We start from the raw sequence: 9,220 nt of genomic DNA, 5'->3' as shown, positions 1-9,220 counted from the left end.
ACTGACCTACACATCACATACACTGACCTACACATCACATACATACATACACACTGACCTACACATCACATACACACATACACACATACACACTGACCTACACATCACGTACACACATATACACTGACCTACACATCACATACACACTGACCTACACATCACATACACAAATATACACTGACCTACACATCACATACACACTGGCCTACACATCACATACACACTGACCTACACATCACGTACACACATATACACTGACCTACACATCACATACACAAATATACACTGACCTACACATCATATATACACTGGCCTACACATCACATACACACTGACCTACACATCACGTACACAAATATACACTGACCTACACATCACATACACAAATATACACTGACCTACACATCACATACACAAATATACACTGACCTACACATCACATACACACTGGCCTACACATCACATACACACGGACCTACACATCACATACACAAATACACACGGACCTACACATCACATACACAAATACACACTGACCTACACATCACATACACACATATACACTGACCTACACATCACATACACTGACCTACACATCACAATTATGGTGGAAAATAAGTATTTGGTCAATAACAAAAGTTTCTCAATACTTTGTTATATACCCTTTGTTGGCAATGACAGAGGTCGAACGTTCTGTAAGTCTTCACAAGGTTTTCACACACTGTTGCTGGTATTTTGGCCCATTCCACCATGCAGATCTCCTCTAGAGCAGTGATGTTTTGGGGCTGTTGCTGGGCAACACGGACTTTCAACTCCCCCCAAAGATTTTCTATGGGGTTGAGATCTGGAGACTGGCTAGGCCACTCCAGGACCTTGAAATGCTTCTTACAAAGCCACTCCTTCGTTGCCCGGGCGGTGTGTTTGGGATCATTGTCATGCTGAAAGACCCAGCCACATTTCATCTTCAATGCCCTTGCTGATGGAAGGAGGTTTTCACTCAAAATCTCACGATACATGGCCCCATTCATTCTTTCCTTTACACGGATCAGTCGTCCTGGTCCCTTTGCAGAAAAACAGCTCCAAAGCATGATGTTTCCACCCCCATGCTTCACAGTAGGTATGGTGTTCTTTGGATGCAACTCAGCATTCTTTTTCCACTAAACACGACGAGTTGAGTTTTTACCAAAAAGTTATATTTTGGTTTCATCTGACCATATGACATTCTCCCAATCTTCTTCTGGATCATCCAAATGCTCTCTAGCAAACTTCAGATGGGCCTGGACATGTACTGGCTTAAGCAGGGGGACACGTCTGGCACTGCAGGATTTGAGTCCCTGGCGGCGTAGTGTGTTACTGATGGTAGGCTTTGTTACTTTGGTCCCAGCTCTCTGCAGGTCATTCACTAGGTCCCCCTGTGTGGTTCTGGGATTTTTGCTCACCGTTCTTGTGATCATTTTGACCCCACGGGGTGAGATCTTGCGCGGAGCCCCAGATCGAGGGAGATAATCAGTGATCTTGTATGTTTTCCATTTCCTAATAATTGCTCCCACAGTTGATTTCTTCAAACCAAGCTGCTTACCTATTGCAGATTCAGTCTTCCCAGCCTGGTGACCTTTGACAGCTCTTTGGTCTTGGCCATAGTGGAGTTTGGAGTGTGACTGTTTGAGGTTGTGGACAGGTGTCTTTTATACTGATAACAAGTTCAAACAGGTGCCATTAATACAGGTAACGAGTGGAGGACAGAGGAGCCTCTTAAAGAAGAAGTTACAGGTCTGTGAGAGCCAGAAATCTTGCTTGTATGTAGGTGACCAAATACTTATTTTCCACCATAATTTGCAAATAAATTCATTAAAAATCCTACAATGTGATTTTCTGGATTTTTTTTCTCATTTTGTCTGTCATAGTTGAAGTGTACCTATGATGAAAATTACAGGTCTCTCTCATCTGTTTAAGTGGGAGAACTTGCACAATTGGTGGCTGACTAAATACTTTTTTGCCCCACTGTACACACATATACACTGACCTACACATCACGTACACACACACACATACACACTGACCTACACATTACATACACACTGACCTACACATCACGTACACAAATATACACTGACCTACACATTACATGCACACTGACCTACACAACACATACATACATACACACTGACCTACACATCACATACACAAATATACACTGACCTACACATTGCATACACACTGACCTACACTTCACATACACACTGACCTAAACATCACGTACACACATATACACTGACCTACACATTACATACACTGACCTAAACATCACATACACACAAGTACACTGACCTACACATCACAAACGCTGACCTACACATCACATCCACACATATGCACTGACCTACACATCACATGCACTGACCTACACATCACATGCACTGACCTACACATCACATGCACTGACCTACACATCACATGCACTGACCTACACATCACATACGCTGACCTACACATCACATACGCTGACCTACACATCACATACGCTGACTTACACATCACATACACTGACCTACACATCACATACACTGACCTATACATCACATACACTGACCTACACATACATACATACATACATACATACACACTGACCTACACATGACATACTCACATATACACTGACCTACACATCACATACACTGACCTACACATCACATACACTGACCTATACATCACATACACTGACCTACACATACATATACACTGACCTACACATCACATACACTGACCTATACATCACATACACTGACCTACACATACATGCATACATGCATACATGCATACATACATACATACATACATACATACATACATACATACATACATACATACATACATACACACACACACACACACACACACACACACACACACACACACACACACACACACACACACACACACACACACACACACACACACACACACACACATACATACATACATACATACATACACATCACGTACACAAATATACACTGACCTACACATTACATGCACACTGACCTACACACTGAACTACACATTACATACACAACACATACATACATACACACTGACCTACACATCACGTACACAAATGTACACTGACCTACACATTATATACACAGTGACCTACACTTCACATACACACTGACCGACACATCACGTACACACATATACACTGACCTACACATTGCATACACATCACATCCACACATATGCACTGACCTACACATCACATACACTGGCCTACACACCACGTACACTGGCCTACACATCACATACACAGACCTACATATCACATACACCTATAACTCCAGCCCATATCTCCAGCTATACAACCACATAGAACGAGGACTATACATCCTTTAAGCAGGGTTCATACAGACATTGACTATTCAAATTCAAGGATTTTCAGGGACTTTTTCAAGGACAGCAATGTTATACAAATGTATCGTTTATAGAATTGTACATATATTGTACATATAGCCCCCCCCCAAAAAAAAGCGTTCAAAGTGTACAAAAAGCATTTAAAAAGTGTACAAAAAAAGTAGGGCCATTAACACTTCAGAAATAAGGATTCTTTAGGCCTTTGCCAATGCATTGATATACAAATTCTATTACATTCTAAAATATGTGAGAATAATGTGGACATTGCCTGACTAAATAGATTGGATTCATGGGGATTTCCCTGTAGCCTATGTGGCTGACGCAGGGCAGCATTCATCTCAGCATTTGAATCTCACCATCGTTGTTTTTATAATGAGAAATTGACCAAAATCCAGGTTCCTTTTTTAAATGGAAGGATTTGTATGGAAAGTGAAGTTGAAGTCAACAGATGTTGTCGTCCTCATGATAACCACACATGGTTTTATCTCAACAGAGCAGCGCAACTCCCTTTAATTGAAGCTGCAGGAAACAAATGAAAATGGCCACATCTCTCACAAAAACTGTTGTTTTCACGGATAATTATAAGGGAGCAGGAGAACTTATAAATTGGCTACAATAATTACAAGGACTTTTCAAGCACCAAATTGAGGAAATGTCTGATTTTCACGGTTGGCCTATTCCAGTACTTTAATTACTGAGCTCCAAATTCAAGTTCAAGTAGGCTACTTCAAGCCCCTTGTATTGTTTAACATTGCAGGTGTAACAAGGAAAACAAAATGTATGTCATGTTATTTCATTACCAGATCATATTGTGAGTAAACCCACTAGGCTGTCATTTGTTGTCATTATATCCAGAATAATTCATAGGAATAGCATTGGATGTTGCGCAATGGTCTATTCTACACAGTTGTGCAAAGTAGGCTCAGAGTCCAATCCGAGGCACAGAAATATATGAAAACATCAACTCATTACATTCATGTTTTCTGTTAAATCTAACGAGACCCTGCTGTAAATCAAGCACACAGCAACAGATGATCAACATCAATTCGCTAGGGATTTTATACTGACCAAAAATATAAACTCAACATGTAAAGTGTTTCATGAGCTGAAATAAATGATCCCAGAAATATTCCATATGCACAAAAATATTATTTCTCTCAAATTGTGTGCACAAATTTGTTTACGTCCCTGTTAGTGAGCATTTCTCCTTTGCCAAGATAATCTATCCACCTGACATGTTTGGCATATCAAAAAGCTGATTAAACAGCATGATCATTACACAGGTGCACCTTGTGCTGGGGACAATAGAAGACCACTCAGTTGCAGTTTTGTCACATGATGCCATGGATATCTCATGTTTTGAGTGAGTGTGGAATTGGCATGCTGACTTCAGGAATGTCCACCAGAGCTGTTTGGCAGTACGTCCAACCGGCCACACAACCGCAGACCATGTGTAACCACCAGTGCTTCATTTGTAAATCGTGAAAGCACAGTGTGAGGGAGGGAGGGGGGGCTCTGAGTTACCGGAACACATTGAGAGAAAAAAGTGTCAAACACAACATAGCACCACAGCAGACAGAGTAAACAGCCAAGTAGCCTACTATCTATGGTGGTGAAACGGACAGCACTCTCCAAGGTGCTGATTAATTCAAAGCGTTTTAGGCATCACTGCAGTATGCACACATACTTGAGTGTAGACGAGGGGCTTTACACAAGTCAGAATTTCTTATAGCCTCATTTTCTAGACATTGTACATCAACATTTTTAGATGTCAGTGCAGAACACCATCCATATGCATATGCACACATACTCAGCTGTAGGGCTTACAAGACCCGAATTTCATATCATTTTCAAGACATCAATGCAGCAGTAGAACAAATATCATAATATTGGAATATAACTTCAAATAAAATAAATCAATGTAGACTACAGCAGAACACACATACAGTTGACATATACTTAGGTTGGAGTCATTAAAACTCATTTTTTAACCACTCCACACATTTCGCGTTAATAAACTATAGTTTTGGCAAGTCGGTTAGGACATCTACTTTGTGCATGACACAAGTCATTTTCCAACAATTATTTACTGACATATTATTTAACTTATAATTCACTGTATCACAATTCCAGGGGGTCAGAAGTTTACATACACTAAGTTGACTCTGCCTTTAAACAGCTTGGAAAATTCCAGAAAATTATGTCATGGCTTTAGAAGCTTCTGATAGGCTAATTGACATAATTTGAGTCAATTGGAGTTGTACCTGTGGATTTATTTCAAGGCCAACCTTCAAACTCAGTGCCTCTTTGCTTGACATCATGGGAAAATCAAAAGAAATTACCCCCAAAAACTGTAGATCTCCACAAGTCTGGTTCATCCTTGGGAGCAATTTCCAAACGCCTGAAGGTAACACGTTCATCTGTACAAACAATAGTACACAAGTGTAAACACCATGGGACCACGCAGCCGTCATACCGCTCAGGAAGTAGACGCATTCTGTCTCCTAGAGATGAATGTACTTTGGTGAAAAAAAAGTGCAAATCAATCCCAGAACAAAAGCAAAGGACCTTGTGAAGATGCTGGAGGAAACAGGTACAAAAGTATCTATATTCACAGTAAAACGAGTCCTATATCGACATCACTTGAAAGGCTGCTCAGCAAAGAAGAAGCAAATGCTCCAAAACGCTATAAAAAAGCCAGACTACAGTTTGCAACTGCACATGGGGACAAAGATCGTACTTTTTGGAGAAATGTCCTCTGGTCTGATGAAACAAAAATAGAACTGTTTGGCCATAATGAGCATTGTTATGTTTGGAGGAAAAAGGGGGAAACTTGCAAGCAGAAGAACACCATCCCAACTGTGAAGCACGGGGGTGGCAGCATCTTGTTGTGGGGGTGCTTTGCTGTGGGAGGGAGGGACTGGTGCACTCCACAAAATAGATGGCATCATGAGGAAGGGAAATTATGTGGATATATTGAAGCAACATCTCAAGACATCAGCCAGGAAGTTAAAGCTTGGTCGCAAATGGGTCTTCCAAATGGACAATGACCCCAAGCATACTTCCAAAGTTGTGGCAAAATGGCTTAAGGACAACAAAGTCAAGGTATTGGAGTGCCCATCACAAAGCCCTGACATCAATCCTATAGACAATTTGTGGGCAGAACTGATAAAGCGTGTGCGAGCAAGGAGGCCTACAAACGTGACTCAGTTACTCCAGCTCTGTCAGGAGGAATGGGCCAAAATTCACCCAACTTATTGTGGGAAGCTTGTGGAAGGCTACCCGAAACGTTTGACCCAAGTCAAACTATTTAAAGGCGTTTCTACCAAATACTAATTGAGTGTATGTAAACTTCTGACCCACTGGGAATGTGATGAAAGAAATAAAAGCTGAAATAAATAATTCTTTACTATTATCCTGACATTTCACATTCTTAATAATAAAGTGGTGTCCTAACTGACCTAAGACAGGGAATTTTTACTGGGATTAAATGTCAGGAATTGTGAAAAACTGAGTTTAAATGTATTTGGCTAAGGTGTATGTAAACTTCTGACTTCAACTGTATAGGCCTAATGCCTATGTGAGAATGAAGCACAGATTATCTTCACATTACAGAACAAGTTTGTAAAGAAATCCTACCATAGTTTTCAAAACCTCCCACAATGACTTTCCCCATGTCAAGTCAATTTAACTCCTGACAGTCAATTTCTTACTCAAAGCCATGAGCAGGCCTGTGGCTGTGATGTTTAACCTCTTTCTAAGGCTGTTCTGAAGACTCTGGCTGTAGTGTCTATTTTGATTTATTTTGAGTGTTAACTTTAACCTGGGTGTCCTATTTAGCCTTGTCTACGAGACTTGCTGCCTCAAAACGCACCTTGTTTCAGCATGTTCAAAAATCTCTCTGTTGTTTAGCGACCAGAGCAGTTTTACATTCCACCCACTCTTCTGCCAGTGTAATTCCTCCAGCCCTACCTTTTTGCATTTTATAGTCCAGCTGTGAATTCTGCATGACAAGCCACGGGTTATACCACAGCAAGAACAATGAGACAGATATTTCACCGGATGTATAAATGTTAAGCATCCACTTGGTGTTTCCACTCTCTACCAAATATGGTAGTGAGAGGAAGCTCAGTGGCCGTCAGTGGAAGAAGATGGCAGGAGATGGATTAGTGTCGATATTCTGCAAATGTTCTCATCGACGAAACAAATGCAAATTGAGTTATTGCACACGCCACTTCACAGAGTAGGCGTTTCCTAATGGAAGCGTGCAGATGTATGCTAGAACGGGCCAATAGGATCTCGCTAGCTCGTGCTTGGCTCTGCCCACCTCCTTGCTTGTTCTGCCCACTATGACTAATTTGTTCCCATTGGAAACGACAGGCTGTGGCCTATCTTGGTTTAGTTATAAAAAATCTTTAGCTAAATGTATGCTTGTTCTTCTTCTTCTTCAAAAAAAACATTTATTTTTAAAGCCCTTTTTATTTCAGCAAATGTCACCAAGTGTTTATTGAATTGCAAATTTGAACTTGTGGGATTAGCAGCGCTGCTAGCAAAGGCATCGCCATCATGAACAGTTTGCCCCACTCTCCTCTTCCTCCGGCTTTGACAGTTCGCTGACTTGTTCTGGGTTCGATTCACCATCTTTCTCTGGATTTTTGGATTGCCTTCTCTTATACATTTTTTATTTGGCTTTCCCACGTTTCAAATTCAGTAGGGAGACGACTAGCCTAGGCTACGTGACGTGATTACGTAGGGGACCTCTTCACTAGCTGACCACCACTACCAAGACCTGTGTCAAGATCAGTTACTTACCCCACCGGCCCTCCCCATGACCTCTATGTCCAAATAAGAGAGCAGGTCTGGAATCTGTGTGGGAGGATAGGGGATGATTACACAGAAGGATCACCGTGCTTTTACATGATGGTCTTTCTGGGGGGTGGGAGAAATAACGATGAGGCCACTTGATTTAATGCTGATCACTTTTATTAGAATATGTACAGTGCGAACAGCGAAACAATTAATAAATCATGCCGCGAGAGGTACCTGATCCGAGTAAATAGGTGCTGGAACGATAAAAGTTTGGCAGGTTCCGGCTCAAATTACGCACTGGTAACGACACCAGCCCGGGACCTCCAACTCCAGCTTTTTCACCTGCGGGATTATCTAAGACAAGCCACCCAGACAGCTAATATAACTGAGGAGTATTTTTGTCTTTAATGCAGCCCTTTGTGGGGAAAAACTCATTCTGATTGGCTGGGCCTGGCTCCCTAGTGGGTGGGCCTGGCTCCCAAGTGGGTGGGCCTGTGCCCTCCCAGGCCCACCCATGGCTGCTCCCCTGCCCAGTCATGTGAAATCCATAGATTAGGGCTTAATGAATGTATTTCAATTGGCTGATTTCGTTATATGAACTGTAAGTCTGTAAAATCATATAAATTGTGGCGTGTTGCATTTATATTTTTGTTCAGTATAGAGACAAAGTGGATCCGAACACAACAGTCTTCACTGGTGTGACGAATGAGATATTCTGGACATTCCTCGTGAACAGTTGGGCTTTTGTTGCATCACATGCGCTGTCACAAAAGGTGTTCGTCACTTGACTGTCATTCAGAAAACTCCTTCCTGGACCAGATGATTGATGTGTGAAAATATCAGCTGGACAACAAATGCACATCCAACCATTATTATGCGTGATGATTGAAGAACCACGTTAATGACAGATTTGATTTAGGTATTAAGTATCAAGGTATGGTGACTCTTTTGGTTAGAATATTTTGTAATTGAATCTTTTTGGGGTGATTTGTGTGCCCAAGAA

The sequence above is a fragment of the Oncorhynchus masou genome, chromosome 14 (genome assembly GCF_036934945.1).
Source record: "Oncorhynchus masou masou isolate Uvic2021 chromosome 14, UVic_Omas_1.1, whole genome shotgun sequence".
Classification (NCBI taxonomy): Eukaryota; Metazoa; Chordata; class Actinopteri; order Salmoniformes; family Salmonidae; genus Oncorhynchus; species Oncorhynchus masou.
The sequence above is the reverse complement of the archived record's forward strand: the minus strand, read 5'-3'. Positions refer to the sequence as shown.